Consider the following 18954-nt stretch of genomic DNA (forward strand, 5'->3'; position numbering starts at 1 on the left):
CTCGGGCACGGATGTGTGTGATGTCCTTAGGTTAGTTAGGTTTAAGTAGTTCTAAGTCTAGGGAACTGATGACCTCACATGTTGAGTCCCATAGTGCTCAGAGCCATTTGAACCGTTTGAAGTACTCCGAAGAACACACATACATACACACAAACACACACACACACACACACACACAGACACACAACGCAGATTGGAAACAGTTCAAAGTTCGCGGATGTCAAACCCAAAGAAAACAGTAAATAAACGATAGTCGGAAGCACGTTAGAGACGTAGATGTGTGCAGTGCAACGCGAGTCCAAGCCACAGCAGCACAACATGGCGCAGTGTTTACATACGAGCAGGGGAAAACGAGAGTAAACACTGTCAAAGTGCGAAACGTAAACCTTGGACAACAAACTACACGAAATAGTTCGCCATACCTAAGCTTTACAAAATTTTTATCGATGTCCGCAGGTTCAGATCAACTACACAAGAACATATTTGGTACATAAAAACAAACTTGTTACAGCTAAGGACGAGCAAAATACTACAATGGTAAGATCGCAAACGTGCAAATGCCACGAATTTCTCCAGAATATAGATTTTAAAGGTTGGATAATAAACAAAAAAAACCAATGCAGACGATTTTCTAATTTGCTTCATGTTTGTAGATGACGTGGTGTCCTAATTTAGACCTGTGGCTGATTTTCGTTGACAGCCGCAGGCCACACACAGTGTAAAGTAAAAGGTTAAGTGCACGTACAGTTTAATGGACAACTAAATGTGACGTATCATATTTCTTATCCCGAAAAAACCTGTATTTCAGGAAAATAATAAAATACCTACTGAGGCTCCCATGGCTGTGCTGCAACATTTAAGTAATAAAAGAAAACAATAATTTGTGTACTTGCAAGGAACCGGATCCATCTTTAACTCATTGTCAAAATGACGTTTTAAGAAGGTTAATTTCAAAAACACAGGCTAGAATGTAACGGCACCGACACTCTTTTTTAAAAAAATAAAGCACTTATCATTATTATAACGCATGTTTTGCAGTACGTTTAGTATATGTTGTACCAGATGTAAGAGAGGACCTTAAAGTTTGTCAAGTCTCTGAAACACTTGAGGACATAGCGATAAATTCTACCATCTTACCAACTCTTGCTGTATTTAACAGGTTTGCCACAAAAGTTCCCATATGTATGGATACTGTATACAAACATTCATAGTGATTTTTAAGTAAAGGTAACAATGAAAGCCGAAAATGTTGCCCTTCAAAAAACATCACTTGACTCTGAAACACAAGTCACAATTTATTTTGCTACCAGGTACTGTAATGATTAACCAAATGGGTTGCAAATGGGGAACTTGATCACTGTTTACATACTAGAATATCGGGAGAGCCGGCCGCTGTGGCCGAGCGGTTCTACTCGCTTCAGCCTGGAACCGCGCGACCGCTACGGTCGCAGGTTCGAATCCTGCCTCGGGCATGGATGTGTGCGATGTCCTTAGGTTAGTTAGGTTTAAGCAATTGTCAGTCTAGGGGACTGATGACCTCACATGTTAAGTCCCATAGTGCTTAGAGCCATTTGAACCATTTGAACCAATATCGGGAAAATATTACCACCTTTTAATCAGCTTTAGAACGAGATGATAAAATTCAAATGGAAAAAAGAAAAAAACAAGAAAGAAAATTAATTCAGAATTACATGTCTAATAAACAAAATAAATACTGATTGTAAATGCTGTCATGAGAATAAATAACAGAGGCAAGAACGTTCCTGGAGATAGCATCAACAGATGTCACAAGATCCTAGGACAGGTTAAAATTTGAGAATTGGGCTGAATCGGGATTGTGAACTTTTATTTATGTATTAGCTGGTGCTGCCTCAAGCACAACACTACGGAAGGCCTGAGTGGAAGGGGGAACAGTGACAGCAGCTTCGATGAGTGCGGGGAGGGGAGTGGCAAACGTGCTGCCAACTGTGGAAATCCATACATCATACTTTGACTTTCTATGAGCATCTACAACGTTTAAAATGTAGTTCGCCTGAATCCATTTGAACTGAGTTTCAAATTTGTACAACTACACAACAACGGAGACGGTAAAAGTCTAGATAAAGGCCAGTGGCGTGCTTATGTGTTGAGTGTAGCAAGGTTGTCGATGCGCTCTGTGAAGTGTGGCGGGAATGGAAAGCTGCTGGTTCTGCGTAGCCAGTGACTGCGTGGCGGGTAGGTGACACATTTGGAGGCAAGGGACATTGTAACATTTCCACATCAGCACAGAAATGAAATCAGATAAGTATTCGGCAAAAACCTAGTATGTTCTCATGTTCCACTGTAACCACAACCTCAAAAATCGCAACGTACTCGGAAGATCCAAATCTCACAAGTGTGTTATTAGGATGGTGGTGGTGATTAAAAATAGTGATATCAAAGACTTAGTAAGCAAAAACGGTAGAGAAGATAAAATTTAATGTAAACAATTTCTCTTCTATAAAAGTTCTCCTCGTATTATCAAAATGTAGAGATACATAGTGTCGATAAAACAGTTTGTAATGTTGACTATGCTCTATATGACGAGAGAAGAGCTCTTGACAGTTGACACAGCCTTGGCGCACGTGCTTTGCGCATCCACAACAGCCAATCACATCGTGGGCTTTTGTTTACGTTGCTGTGGCAACGCCCCAGTGTTGCCATAGTGCTGGGCGACCGCTGCTTTCAGTCAGTTGCGCCACGTGCTACGTTCAGGTTCGTGTGTATACGTGTGCATTCCCCTACTTCTGTGAGTTTCTTGCCATGTGTAGAAGTGGAAAAGTGTGTATAAGTGGAAAAAAATGGTTCAAATGGCTCTGAGCACTATGGGACTTAACATCTATGGTCATCAGTCCCCTAGAACTTAGAACGACTTAAACCTAACTAACCTAAGGACATCACACAACACCCAGTCATCTATGTGGAAAATGGCTGCCTGTAGTGCAGAGAAGAGGGCATTTGGGAAAGGAGCTACGCTGAAGTGCCAAGCACAAGAATTTATATACAGATTGCGTGTTTACATTGAAAGGGAAAGGTACAATGGTGCACCTTTGATATCAGTGAGTAAAGTGATGGACACAGTGGCAGAAGCATTGAACATCTCTACAGCGACTGTGAAGAGAGTCACAAATGATAAAGAGGCTGCCAGTTCAGCTCCAACCCGTGTTATTCTGACGTCTGGAAAGTCAAGGAAGAGATCGTGTCGTGTGACTAAAACAGACAACTTTGACGGAAGTGCAATCAGACAACAACAAAAATGGTTCAAATGGCTCTGAGCACTATGGGAGTTAACATCTGTGGCCATCAGTCCCCTAGGACTTAGAACGACTTAAACCTAACTAAGCTAAGGACATCACACACATCCATGCCCGAAGCAAGATTCGAACCTGCAGTTCTACACTGAAGCGCCTAGAACCGCACAGCCACACCGGCCGTCGCATCGCTGTCGAACAGTGGTTTGTTCACAGGTAGAACGACATGTCTCGCCATTGTTTTGAAAAAAAAATTGGCTTCCGTTGCAAAAAGTTCTCTGGACGAAAGGAATTAATGGAATGCGGAGACATTTTAGCATGGAGATGTCGTTTGCTGCGCGAGTTACTAGCAGTGAGTCAGGAAAACGTAATACGGATTGACGAAATATGCGTCGTCGTGCGTCATACACGTTCCGTCGCAAGGACTATGAGTGTTCCAACTGGTGAAGGAGGGCGACTAATTAGAGTTCATGCTGGCTCTATGAACGGTTTTGTGCTCGGTGCTATGATGATGTTACAGTTAGAAGAAAAAAAAGACTGTCGGCTACGACGAGGACATGAATGCAGTTACATTCAAAAACTGGTTCGTTACTCGTTTGCTACCAAACGTCAGTTCTGGTAGTGTTTTTGTAATGGAGAATGCGCCGTACAATTAAATAAGGCACCAACCGCTGCTGCAAGGAGAGACGAAATAGTCAGCTGGTTGACAGATAATCAAATATTCTTTGAACAGAACATGCGGAAAGTGGAACTTCTGGAATTAGTGAAACGATACAACCCACAGAAGACGCATTATGTGATTGATACATTTAGCAGAGAACCACGGCCTCAAAGTTATACGTCTTCCACCGTATCACTGCCATTACAACGCAATTGAACTCATCTGGGCTCAATTAAAAGCAGATGTTGCGGAGCGAAACAAAACCTTTCCGTTGCGAGACACAGAGATGCTGGTAAATGAGGGTGTGACACGAATAACGCATTCGGGAGGACGACGGTTCAATCCCGCGTCCGGCCATCCTGATTTAGGTTTTCCGCGATTTCCCTAAATCGCTCCAGGCCCTTTGAAAGGGCACGGCCGACTTCCCTCTCTGTCCTTCCCTAATCCGATAGGCCGATGACCTCGCTGTGGTCTCTTCCCCCAAACAACCCAACCCCCAACGAATAACGCCTGAAAATTGGAAGGACGTCGTGAACCACAAAATGGTTCAAATGGCTCTGAGCACTATGGGACTCGACTGCTGAGGTCATTAGTCCCCTAGAACTTAGAACTAGTTAAACCTAACTAACCTAAGGACGTCACAAACATCCATGCCCGAGGCAGGATTCGAACCTGCGACCGTAGCGGTCTTGCGGTTCCAGACTGCAGCGCCTTTAACCGCACGGCCACTTCGGCCGGCCGTGAACCACATGTGAAAAGAGATTACGAGGTCAAACACAGAAGAAGGTGTAAGGGAAGAATCCGTTCATAATATTATAATTTCCTTGTCAGACGATGAGGACAGCATCAGCGAAGATGCCGCAGACTGCGTGGTCGTGACGAGACGTGACCAGTCAGATGACGACGATCTTGGGGTTTCCGTTCTCCCGCACCACAAATAGAGGTAACGTCCTTATTCGATATTTCAAATGTAACATCTGTGCATCTTGATCTACCTTGTTAATGTTGAAAATCTGATTGTGTGTAGTTTTTATTTTGGCTGGAACCACAGTCGTGGTAATTCTTTTAATGGTGATACGGCCGTTTGGCGGTAACAGTTTTTGTTTTATTATTATACGTTCCAGAGTTCGCCGATAGGCCGTTTTCAAGTACAGAAACTTGTTGCAAGAGGTATCAAACTGGTATAAAATACAGAGAAATCTGAACCGTATAACAATAAAATAAAAATTGTTGCCGTCAAATGGCTGCAATATCGTTAAAGAAAATATTTTTATGTGTGTGTAAGGTAACAAACACTGGTAGCGCATGTGAAAAAATATTCCATAAAGGAACACATCGGTCAGCAGAATATCGGTCAGCAGAATGCTGCCCCCACAGGAATGCTGCAACAATGAATGACGCGGCATTGTTAGGTTCTGAACGAGCCGAGTGTTGTCGCGTGCCGAGGGGGGGGGGGGGGGCGGGGAGAAAGGTCTGTCACGCCGCTCCCCGCTTCCCCCCCCCCCTCCCCGCCGCCCACCATCACTGACCGCCCGTGTCGAATACTGGCAACTGCTGTCAGAGCTCTTCTGTCCACGTACGGAGTATAGTCAGGATATGTTAAAAATAAATTTTTCTCAAGGAACCTCTTAAGAAAAGGGGGAAGGGGTAGTCGCTCGTCTTATACTCAAGTAAACACATGGTGTATACACGGAGAAAGAAAAAAATTCCCGGATTTTTTCCGGTTAAAAATACACTTTTACCGGCGTTCTTCCATGTTAAGTCACAGTATACTTTCGATCGGAACTGTAAAACTTAGCATTCTTGTGAATGGTTACGGCCCTAATCTGGTTATGCTAAATAAGCAATAAATAAATACGAGGGACATTCCATAGATAATGCACAGGTTCGTATTACGGTCGATTGTTTGATAAAACAGCAATCAAAATTACGTCAGATATAGGTGGGAGCTTCAGCAAGCAGCACAAGTTTTTGTTTTTTCGCTGTGCACTCTACCATAAAACTGGCGAGAGGTAGAACAGGATTCTGCAGAGGTCTCGGGTACTGTGACTGTTGAAGACCAGAGGTCGTAAATCAACGTCTAAACTTTACACAGCAAAAAGCCGACAGAAGTCCACAGTTGCGCGAAGTGAAGTTTGTGGTGACTTTACAGCAGACCGTAGTACAGTTTCACGTGGGTTAATCGTTTTCGTGGTGAACGTATGAGCATAGACGATAGACCAAGATCCGAAAGGCCAAAAACGTGAAACGAAGTGAGAAAGTTGTAGCATATGTTCTTCAAGAACAACGCAGTGCGACTTTAGAGAAACACTCTGAAGCCACTGAAAATCCTCAACATTAGTATTTCGTGTTCTGAAGAATGATGTGAAGAAGAGAAAAATTCCTACAGTATGGGTCCTACATTGTTTGACTGCTGAAGAGTAGCAGATACGCCTGGAGACTGCAACCTTGGTCAAACAACGGTTCCACCGTGAACGTCAAGGATTCTTTGGTCGATTTATCGCTGTTGATGAAACGTCTATTGCGGACTTTGAACAGGAATTGAAAGCACAGTCCAATGAGTACAAAGCGTCAGATTGTCCACGTCCACAAAAATTTCGACGCGCTCAATCAAATGACGATTTTTGATTATGATCATCAAGGCAGATGGAGTCCAATGTGGAACAAGTGGCACAGCAATGTCACATCGTATCTTCATGGAAAACCTGCGCAGAAAAATGCACAAAACCCGACCTCAGTTGCTCGAGGCTAGGCCATTTATTCTCCGCGACAGTGGTCGCCCGCATATCCGCAATGATGTAGCCCAAAAAAGTGCGCGAATTCGGGTGGGAAGTGTTTTCGCATCCTCCCTACAGAACGGACATAAGTCCACCCGAGTTCGACTTGTTCCCTAAACTGGAAAAGCCTATGTTTGGATGTTGCTATCTTTCTCTGGAAGAGCTTTCAGTCATCATCATCCGAGCCGTTCGACAAATGAATAGAACTTTTTTAACTATTAATTCCTGCACCTAAACGGTGGGGCGGGTTTATGGAGGCCTTGATGCCGCTTAGGAGCGCTGATTTGTTCTTGCGTTCTGTTTCATACCTTATTAGCCAATTAGGGAAGGAGCGTGCATCGCATAATTTACTAGGCTTCCTCAAACTTTCCTTTTTCAGAAGTTACCGTGTATTATCCTATAAGATGAGTGGCTGCACAAGACATTATTTGAAGCGTAATTGCGCGCAACTGACTGCGAGAAATCAGCATTATCGCTGACGCTCTCTCTATTCCTTAAACTAAGAGAAATTTGGTTCGATGTTAACTATTGTGAAAAGATATAGCCTAGCTTCTGATCTTAAGTAGTATGGATGAATGTATCACGACTTAAGAGAGAAGGCATTGTTGCGAGACCACCATTTCTAATTGAAAGGCATTTTTTGATTTTGTGCGAGAATAATAAGCCAATAAACCAATTTTTCGGCAGCATAGAAAAGGTGTGTGTTGCGTAAATTATTCCCCATCTTATGATTTCACATTTTCAGATATTTGTGCACGCCCACGAGACATTTCTTTGGACTGTGTATGCTCGAACCTGCAAACTCTATATGGTCATTAACTCTTTAAGTCTTTAGACTTTTAAACAACTCCACTTCGGCGGACAGGCTTCCATAGAGAGGAGAATTGGGCCGTAGTTAAAGTAGACTACAATTCCTGCAAATCCAGCACGCAGTCCGACGACCGGATGAGACGCGGAGTACAGCTGAGTCAGCGTGCAGGTGCACATCTCCAGTCTACCATGCACAACCCCTGAACACAGACGGCGTCCAGTGAAATCTGTTTCGTTATTTATTCACTTCAAAAATCTACACTCTTTTCTTAGAGACACTGAATACTAAAGAACTAATGCCAGAATGAGATTTTCACTCTGCAGCGGAGTGTGCGCTGATATGAAACTTCCTGGCAGATTAAAACTGTGTGCCGGACCGAGACTCGAACTCGGGACCTTTGCCTTTCGCGAGCAAGTGCTCTATCAACTGAGCTACCCAAGCACGACTCACGGCCCGTCCTCACAGCTTCTGCCAGTATCTCGTCTCCTACCTTCCAAACTGGAAACATCCCCCAGGCTGTGGCTAAACCATGTCTCCGCAATATCCTTTCTTTCAGGAGTGCTAGTCCTGCAAGGTTCGCAGGAGAGCTTCTGTAAAGTTTGGAAGGTAGGAGACGAGGTACTGGCAGAAGTAAAGCTGTGAGTACCGGGCGTGAGTCGTGCTTCGGTAGCTCAGTTGGTAGAGCACTTGCCCGCGGAAGGCAAAGGTCCCGAGTTCGAGTCTTTGAATCAGGGACGGCCGGAGTGGACGAGCTGTTCTAGGCGCTACAGTCTGGAACCGCGCGACCGTTACGGTTGCAGGTTCGAATCCTGCCTCGGGCATGGATGTGTGTGATGTCCTCAGGTTAGTTACGTTTCAGTAGTTCTAAGTTCTAGTCGACTGATGACCTCAGCAGTTAAGTCCCATAGCGCTCAGAACCATTCGAACAATTTTCTTTGAATCAGTAATCACAATAATAATTAAATCAAAGCGGCAATTAAATGAATAATAATAATAATAATAAAAGCAGTTCATCGAGGTTATTTTTTTTCTCTGAAAGGAAATCTTCAACACAAATCTCCATGCAGTAACTGAGTTCAGGGTGAAATAATGGCTCCACTCAGGAAGCATTACATCTCAGTAAAAATATAACAATTTACCTTTCATGTGAGGGGGAGTTACACCTAGATGGCATAAAAGAGTTTCAGAGACGTTGGGATACAATCATAGAGAAGGAGGAAGACAATACTGAAGGACTGTAAAGAGAGACAAAAAAAAAAATAAATGTGCACGTAAAATAATTGTGTACATTAGTTTTGAAATGTCCCTCGTGAATACAGTTGGAAGATAACAGGTGAAGCAGCATAAAGAGCGCTGTCAGTGTAGACAAGTATAGTGCGCTTAAAATTACACTACTGGCCATTAAAACTGCTACACCACGAAGATGACGTGCTACAGACGCGAAATTTTACCGACAGCAAGAAGATGCTGTGATATGCAAATGATTAGCTTTTCAGAGCATTCACACAACGTTGGCGCCGGTGGAGACACCTACAACGTGCCGACATGAGAAAAGTTCCCAACTGATTTCTCATACACAAACAGCAGTTGACAGGCGTTGCCTGCTGAAACGTTGTTGTGATGCCTCGCGTAAGGGGGAGAAATGCGTACCATTACCTTTCCGACTTTGATAAAGGTCGGATTGTAGCCTATCGCGATTGCGGTTTATCGTATCGCGACACTGCTACTCGCGTTGGTCGAGATTCAATGACTGTTAGCAGAATATGGAATCGATGGGTTCAGGAGGGTAATACGGAACGCCGTGCTGGATCCCAACGGCCTCGTATCACTAGCAGTCGAGATGACAGGCATCTTATCTGCATGGCTGAAACGGATCGTGCAGCCACGTCTCGATCCCTGAGTCAATAGATGGGGACGTTTGAAAGACAATAACCATCTGCACTAACAGTTGGACGACATTTGCAACAGCACGGACTATCAGCTCGGGGACCATGGCTGCGGTTACCCTTGACGCTGCATCACAGACAGGAGCGCCTGCGATGGTGTATTCAACGACGAAGCAGACTGCACGAATGGCAAAACGTCATTTTTTCGGATGAATCCAGGTTCTGTTTACAGCAACATGATGGTCGCATCCGTATTTGGCGACATCGCGGTGAACGCACATTGGAAGCGTGTATTTGTCATCGCCATACTGGTGTATCACCCAGCGTGATAGTATAGGGTGCCATTGGTTACAGGCCTCGGTCACCTCTTGTTCGCATTGACGGCACTTTGATCAGTGGACGTTACATTTCAGATGTGTTACCACCTGTGGCTCTACTCTTCATTCGATCCCTGCGAAACGCTACATTTCAGCAGGATAATGCACGACTGCATATTGCAGGTCCTGTACGGGCCTTTCTGGATACAGAAAATGTTCGACTGCAGACCTGGCCAGCACATTCACCAGATCTGTCACCAACTGAAAACGTCTGGTCAATGGTGGCCGAACAACTGGCTCGTCACAATACGCCAGTCATTACTCTTGATGAACTGTGGTATCGTGTTGAAGCTGCATGGGCAGCTGTACCTGTACACGCCATCCAAGCTCTGTTTGACTCACTGCCCAGGCGTGTCAAGGCCGTTATTACGGCCAGAGGTGGTTGTTCTGTGTACTGATTTCTCAGGATGTATGCACCCAAATAGCGTGAAAATGTAATCACATGTCAGTTCTAGTTTAAAATATTCGTCCAATGAATACCCGTTTATCACTTGCATTTCTTCTTGGTGTAGAAATTTTAATGGCCAGTAGTGTAGTTGAGACTTTTGACGCTTGGCACACCAGTGGGGGGCCGGCTCTCCCCGCCACGCTGCCAGCGATTCGGTTGGTTCGGCGCTCCTGGGGCCACGCCCACGTTGTGTCGCACGTTAGATGCTTATCTGCGTTCGTCAGCTCTCACTGTAAAATGGCATTTTCTGGCTTTCAAGTGTTCTGCAGCCGTCAGGTTTTGTGAACATGTGTTTGGTGTTTGCGTTGCATTAATAACAACAGTGCAGCACGTCTGAACCCGAGGTTCGCGCTAAAAGCCGTCGTCCAAAACACGATTACCAGCTGTGAAGATGACGTTCTGCTGCAAAATATTCCTCCGAATTCGACAATAGTAATGGACAATGCGCACACCACTCTGTTGTGCTTCATAAAGCTCCAACAATGCAGTGGACATAAGCGGATATTTTACTGTGGATAGAGAGAAATGTTCCATTGGATAAAGTTGAACGTGGCATGTATAAGACAGAGTGAATGGAAATTGTGGTGCTGCATAAGCCAAATAAATACTCCACTCCACCAGGTCGACGAGCTAACTAATACTAAAGGGCATAGTTTCATCAGTCTTCCTCCGTATTATGCTCCTTTAAATCCTATTCGGGATATATGGCCCTAGGTGAAAAGTAATGTAGCAAAAAACAAGAAGAAATTTACCTTCAGTAAGGCAGTAATACTGACAAAAGAAGCCATTTCAAATGTTACACCACAGGACTGGCCTCGAGTTGTCGACCATATAAAGAAGGTACTTGATAGAGACAGTAATACGTAACTCCCTTTTTGACATGTTAAAACCGGCTTCTTTTGCCGAAAGACAGCACAGCGTCACCAACATTCTAACGCAGTTTATACAGAAATTGAGACAGAATCTTGAAACAGAATAATATTAAACTAGCAATTTAATGCTAGACGATCAATAATTTATGAAAAAGGCCCTTCTCTTTATAAGAATCAACTTGTAAAATCAACGTGCAACTTCTTCACTTATATTTTTGCAAAACACACAAAGCCTCGCTCTACCAGCATCGACGGTCCTTAAAAATTGCATTATTTCACTGAAAAAATCTCTAGCTGCTTGAACATCGTGTCAGGTAGGGAAATTTCACATATTAATCATATGGCAAAATACTCTCCTCCTTGCGTGCTATCATTTGGCAAAATTTTGTTTTGATATCTCAGACCGTTTAAGAGATGTCAGGCATATTCCATTTCCTCGAGACAGATAGCGATACCTTTCACAGTTTAAAGAATACTCAATGTGTTATCTATGTTTCATGCGCAGCAACTTAAGACGTAACATGCACCAAAAGCAAAGTCATAACGACCATTATTTTTGACTGTAAACTTAAGAATTTCATGCACTAGTTTACCTGATATCGAAATATCACAATAACTACACTGAAGAGCGAGAGAAACTATTACACCTGCCTAATGTCGTGCAGGGCCCCCGCGAGCGCGCAGAAGTGCCGCAACACGACGTGCCATCGACTCGACTGATGTCTGAAGTAGTGCTGGAGAGAACTGGAACTGATCCTATGAATCGCTCACGGCTTACCAAAAATCCATAATAGTACGATGGGACGGAGACCTCTTCTGAACATCAAGTTTCAAGGCATCCCAGATATGCTCAACAGACTTTATGTGTGGGGCGTTTGGTGGCCAGCGGAAGTGTTTAAACTCAGAAGAGTGTTCGTGGAGCCACTCTGAGCAATTCTGGACGTGTGGGGTCTCGCATTGTCCTGCTGGAATTGCCTGTCGGAATACACAATGGACATGAATGGCTGCACGTGATCAGATAGGATGCTTACGTACGCTTCACTTGTCAGACTCGTATCTAGTCATATCAGAGATCTCATATTACTCCAACTGCACATGCCCCACACCATTGCAGAGCCTCCACCAGCTTGAACAGTCCCCTGCTCACATGCAGGGTCCGTGGATTCATAGGTTGTCTCCACGTCCGTACATATCAATCCACTCGATAAAATTTGAAACGAAACTCGTCCGACCAGGCAACATGCTTCCAGTCATCAACAGTCCAATGTCGGTGTCGACGGGCCAATCGAGGCGTAAAGCTTCGTGTCGTGCAGTCATCAAGCGTACGCGAGTGGGCCTTCGGCTCCGAAAACCCATATCGGTGATGTTTTGTTGAATGGCTCGCACGCTGACACTTGCTGATTGGCCAGCATTAAAATCTGCAGCAATGTGCGGAAGGGTTGCACTTCTGTCACGTTGAACGATTCTTTTCAGTTTTTATTAGTCCCGTTCTTGCAGGATCTTTTTGCGGCCGCAGTGATATCGGAAATTCGATATTTTACCAGATTCCTGATATTCTCGGTACACTCGTGAAATGGTCGTACGGGAAAATACCCATTTCGTCCCTAACTCGAAGATGCTGTGTCCCTTCGCCCGTTCGCCAAGTATAACGTCTCGTTCAAACTCACTTAAATCTTGATAACCTGTCATTGTAGCAGCAGTAACCGATCTAAGAGCTGCGCCACACACTTGTTGTCTTATGCAGGCGTTGCCGACCGCAGCGTCGTATTCTGCCTGTTCACGTTGAGGCGTAGCGCCGTATAACGATCCTGCCTTGGAGGCGGTAAGTGGGAGATGTGTCTCAGAGCTGGATAGTGACAGATGGTGACGCGAGACTGGACGCACACGTAGTTTATGTATCAGCCGATAGAGGACAGTGTTGGACAGGGGAACTGTGATTTTGGTTTCGATTGTGCCCAGTAGAGTGCTCTAAGGTAATAGAATGTTTTTCATAGACTGTTCTAGTATTTTCATAAAGTGTTATTTGTTCTTTTTGTGTATGTAAAACGTTCTAAATGTGTTTTAGCACTATCAATGATGCGTGAGTGTGGTTAATATGAAGATAATTGTTTAACGAGTTATGTAGTAGGATTTAGTGTGGGAACATTTCGAAGAAGGATGGATATGGACAAAGGGGATTTTTGTAGAATAGATTTGTAAAGTAAGTTTATGGTAAAGGGAAAGTTAATTCAGGTATAAGTAACAATAGTAAATAACTTTATGCATACGCAAAACTTCAGCATATTAGATAATTACGTCGGCAAAAAGTGCAGTCATTAGGTTTACTACTTTGCAATTGGTTATTGGTGAAATGCGCGGACTGAAGCGGGAGAGTGTTGTTTTGCGATTGGGTGTTGAGTAAACAGACCAATGGAAGAGCAGTATTCTTCGCGCGCCTTTCTCTGCTGGTAGAGAAGACAGAGAATTCTAGAGAGGAGTAGCCGGTTGGGGTGGCCGGGCGGTTCTAGGCGCTACAGCCTGGAACCGCGCGACCGCTACGGTCGCAGGTTCGAATCCTGCCTCGGGCATGGATGTTTGTGATGTCCTTAGGTTGCTTAGGTTTAAGTAGTTCTAAGTTCTAGGGGACTGATGACCTTAGAAGTTAAGTCCCATAGCGCTCAGAGCCAATCTAGAGAGGAGTCAGAAGCCTAGCCATGAAAGAGATCGGACATGTGTAGTAGTAGTTCCGATGGAAATGACAAGTTGCCGGATCTATCAGTGTTTCATACATCAAAAGTGTTGGGAAGCGACGGCATAATTATTGCAATGTGTGTGTAGAAATTTCGCAATTTTTAAGTGAATTTTGTGACGAGAAAAGACGTATATTCCGCGTGGCGTATAGAGCAGGTCGGTGGCTAAAAACTGTGACTGCATTAGGTACCGACAGACTTAATATTTGGCGAGCATTCTCAATCAAAAACAATCAGTATTTTTGTAACTATTACGTTTTCGGGAAATGCAACAACATAAACTTGCTAACGTGAGTGAAAGGGATTGCGAGTGACTGTGTTGAGACTAGCGCGGGCTTGGCAGTGATACTTGTTCACCTAAGTTTCAGAATATATTAATTGAGGACAAAACTTCTAACCTTTCATTTCGTGTGAAAACTTTCTCCCGAAACGTAGATTAGTGACTTTAATTGCAGCCTGGTTCACGTCGAAGCACAGTAGGTCTCACTCGGCTTCCCTACTGATGATCTGCTGAGACAATGTTCACAGGTAGGTGCAGGTCCGTCGTAAAGGGACGGAAAGAACCGCACCGCCGCAACGTATCTCTGTATTTGAATAGGCATGCCTATACCAGTTTCTCTGGCGCTTCAGTGTACTTTTAAACGCGCTGTAGAGCTGACCTGGTTGTGGGCGGCGGCGCCTTCCCGCGCCGCGGCGGCGACGCCTGGACGCGCTTGGAGGGCCGCAGCGGCGGGGGCGGCGTCTCGGAGGAAGTGTCGGTGGCGACGCTGCGGCAGCTGACCACCGGCGCCGCCTCCAGCGCGCCGCGCACCGCCTCCAGCTGCCGCCTGGCGTCCTCCAGACGCCGAGCAGCCCCCTCCGCCTCGGGGGGCGGCGTCGGAGGCGACGGGGGCGGGACCGGCGCCCGCGGGGGCGAGAGGGCGCGCACCGCCTCCAGGTCGGCCAGCTGCCGCCGCTGCGCCCGCAGCGCCACCTCGGCCTGCTGCAGGGCCGCCGCCGACAGGCAGCGCGGGGGCGGCGGGGGCGGCCTCGTCTCCTGCGGCACGCCACACAGCCGCCAGTCACTCCAGTGCGCTCCACATTCGCTACGAAATAGGATGTCAAATCAAACACCTTTCAGCCGTCAATTTTCAATCTTATTTTATTTGGCAACCAGTTTCAGCCTTTTACTACGCCATCTTCAGGCTCATGACCGACGCGTTGGAAGAATCTACCTCGGTTGTGATCAAAACAGGGGCCAGCAATACTGGTATTAGTAGATATTTGCTACAGTGATCACTTCAGCCATCATCTACCGACCGTTGGCCCCTTTTTTGATCGCCGGCCGGAGTGGCTGAGCGGTTCTAGGCGCTTCAGTTTGGAACCGCGCGACCGCTACGGCCGCAGGTTCGAATCCTGCCTCGGGCATGGATGTGTGTGATGTCCTCAGAAGTTAAGTCTCATAGTGCTCAGAGCCATTTGAACCATTTATTTTGATCACGACCGAAGTAGATTCTTCCTACACCTCAGTCAGGAGCCTGAAGATGGCCTTAGTACAAGGCTGAAACTGGTTGCCAAATAAAATAACGGTGAAAATTGACGGCTGAGAGATGTTTAATGTGACATCCTCTGTCGAACAGCCGAGTCCCGCAACCATCCTTAATAAGACGGAAATACAGAGACTTGCAACGAATGGCTTAAGTCGCAACGTAAGGCTCACACCATACCATGCGATTTACTCTGATAGATAACATTCGAATAATAGTAGCAAAGGAAACTGCAAAGTTACAAGAAGCGATAAACGATATGGAAGATTAGCGTGTTGAAGAAGGATTCGAAATAAATGTGGCGAAAACAGAAATGATGGTAATCCGAAATCGAGAAAGAACACCTGCATCAGCCGAGATTTTCATACGGGAGGGAAAATTGAAAATCGTACTAGACTTCAAATACCTAGGGGTCACAATACAAACAACTGCAAAATGTTTCACAAAACATGGAACAGAGAAAGCAATGCAAGCAATAATGGCAGTACATGAAATACAAAACATCAGATCGCTTAGCGTAGAGATACCAATGGCACTATCCAGAGCCAAAATCTTCCAAATACTGACGTACGGCATAGAAATTATCGGACCGTGTCTTATAGAGGAAAACCTAACGATCTGCCGGCCGCTGTGACCGGGCGCTTCTAGGCGCTTCAGTCGGGAACCGCGCTGCTGCTACGGTCGCAGGTTCGAATCCTGCCTCGGGCATGGATGTGTGTGATGTCCTTAGCTTAGTTAGGTTTAAGTAGTTCTGAATCTAGGGGACTGATGACCTTAGACGTTAAGCCGGATAATGCTTAGACCCATTTCAACCTAACGATACTAGAAAGAGTGAAGGCGGACTATATAAAGAAAGCAATAGGAATGTCCAAAACAACACGATCCAGACTTGTGCACCTGCTGGCGCGGGAACCTTTCCTCACTGAAGACCTACGGACAAACCTGATGCTACGCATGAGCAGCGCTTTGGAAAGTCTACTTAAAACAATGAAGGAAAAAAGGGAAGACGTACCTCCAGAATTTTACAGCACAGGCTCCATGACTGACCGAACATGGACAAACGACAACTTCAAAATGTGACACGTGACCATCACAACGGCAATCCCATGGTTTCCACCGCCTTATTGGCAACGACACTTCGTATCATGAACTAAATGCAATGTGTGAGTGTTAACTGTGTCATCAAATATGCAAACGTTGCGATATAGAACCCTGTACCAAAAGGACACGGTCAACAAGTGACTGTGCAATTCACAGTATTGTCGCAGAAGAAGCTGAGTAGCAGAGTCACCGTGGTGTAGTGGTTATGATACTACACTGTTGCAGTGTCTCGATATGCTGGCACCATTTTATGAAGTCCTCTGCTGTCGAAACCTCCTTCAGGAGTAGGGCTTGATACATGTCCTCAGGAACACGCTTCATGTGATGTGCATCCTTATCTTCCTCCTTCATCCTAGGATCCACTATTTTACACACCTCCAAGACGTCTTGAATGAAGGATGCTGTAGTTTCTCCTGGACGCTGTGCCTGCACTTTAATTTATCTTCAGCCTTGCACTTCTGTCGTTTAGTGTCGCAGAAATACTTGCGCAGTTCCGCCTGGAACACTTCTCCTCGTTGTTCTTATGCCGTTGTTTGGCAGTGCCCTCCAAGTAGAAAAATACGTTAGCCAGCGCACAGTGTCATCCCATTTGTTACATTTGGCTATACACTCATATACTTTCAGCCACTTGTTTGGGTTTTGGCCATCGTCACCAGAGAACCCGGATGGATGCCTCATGTGGTGGCACACAGATTCTGTCAGCCTAACTTCCTCTTCTTCTTCCGTCTGCAGTAGATTGCGATCTCGGGTTTCTCGCCACGTAAACGGCGGCTCTGTCGTGGCCTGGTGGGAGCCACTGTGTCGTCGATAATGTGCGCTATCACAACTTCCAGTACCCAGCGCCTCCACCACAATAATGTCACGTAGAAGAAGGTGTAATTAGATGAATGACGAACACTAACTTCACTTAACGAAAGCTTATTCAGCTCTTCCACGTACAAGAGCGCGGAGCGAACTGCCTCTGACCAGAATACATAATGTATATATACAGTTACAGAACATTCCAGTACAATGATTCTTGACGTTTTTGGATACTTCTAGAAGGTACTCGAATCGCATATAGAAATTAAAATTTTATAGTTCAGGTGGGTTTTGAACTTACGACCCTCCATGCAACAGTCTAGTATCATAACCACTACACCACAGTGACTATGCTACTCACAAGGCAACTTCCCCATCACACCCCCCTCAGATTTAGTTATAAGTTGGCACAGTGGATAGGCCTTGAAAAACTGAACACAGTTCAATCGAGAAAACAGGAAGAAGTTGTGTAGAACTATAAAAAAATAAGCAAAATATACAAAATGAGTAGTCCATGCGAAGATATGCAACATCAAGGATAATCTGAGCTCAAGAGCGCCGTGGTCCCGTGGTTAGCGTATGCGGCTGCGAAACCGGAGGTCCTTGGTTGAAGTCTCCCCTCAAGTGAAAAATGTTTCTTTATTTTCGCAAAGTTATGATCTGTCCATTCGTTCATTGACGTCTCTGTTCCCTGTAATAAGTTTAGTGTCTGTGTTTTGCGACCGCACCGCAAAACCGTGCGATTAGTAGAAGAAAGGACGTGCCTCTCCAATGGGAACCGAAAACATTTGATCGCAAGGTCATAGGTCAACCGATTCCTCATACAGGAAAACACGTCTGATATATTCTATACGACACTGGTGACGGCATGTGCGTCACATGACAGGAATATGTTGTCGACCCACGTAACTTGTACACTTGGCGAATGGGTAAAAAGATCCTTCTACATTGCCCGATTTAGATTTTCTTGTGGATGTGATAATCACTCCAAAAAAAGTGATGAAAACATAAGAGTTTGTCACATAAACTGCAACAAATAAATCCAACAGTTTCACAGTCGCACAATTTTCCCTGTGCTCTGTCAAAACATGTTTTTAACGTTTTCAAATTTTCCCGTGTGTAGACCGTCAAATCCTGCCTGCATATGTCCAAGCAAATCTGAACATGTCCTGGAATTTTGGAGAGCGAATTTGATTATGTGTGAGTGCCTGAACTTTGATAATTGCCTGAAAATAAAAAATAAAATTTTACGCTCGAAGGAAGACTTGAACCATGGACGTCTCATTCCGTAGCTGCTCACGCTAACCACGGGACCACGGCGCTCCCGATCTCAGATTCATCCTTGATGTTGCCTATCTTCGTATGGGCTACTCAGTTTCTATATTTTGCTTATTTTTTTCATAGTTCCACACAACTTCTTCCTGTTTTCTCGATTGATCTGTGTTTAGTTTTTCAAGGCCTATCCACTGTGCCAACTTATAACTAAATCTGAGGGGGGTGCGATGGAGAGGTTCCCTTGTCAGTTTCTTCTGCATCAATAGGTAAAATTTCTAGTTTCGTTTGTTATTATCACTGTACTTTGCATTTCTATGCCTATTTGGTTGCTATAAACTTATTATAAGAAGCTGACAGGTGGTGCCACACTTCAAACTGCAAGGCCAACGGCCAGTCACATTTATGTGACCAACGCCTATAC

This window comes from Schistocerca serialis, chromosome 10 (assembly GCF_023864345.2).
Source record: "Schistocerca serialis cubense isolate TAMUIC-IGC-003099 chromosome 10, iqSchSeri2.2, whole genome shotgun sequence".
Lineage (NCBI taxonomy): Eukaryota > Metazoa > Arthropoda > Insecta > Orthoptera > Acrididae > Schistocerca > Schistocerca serialis.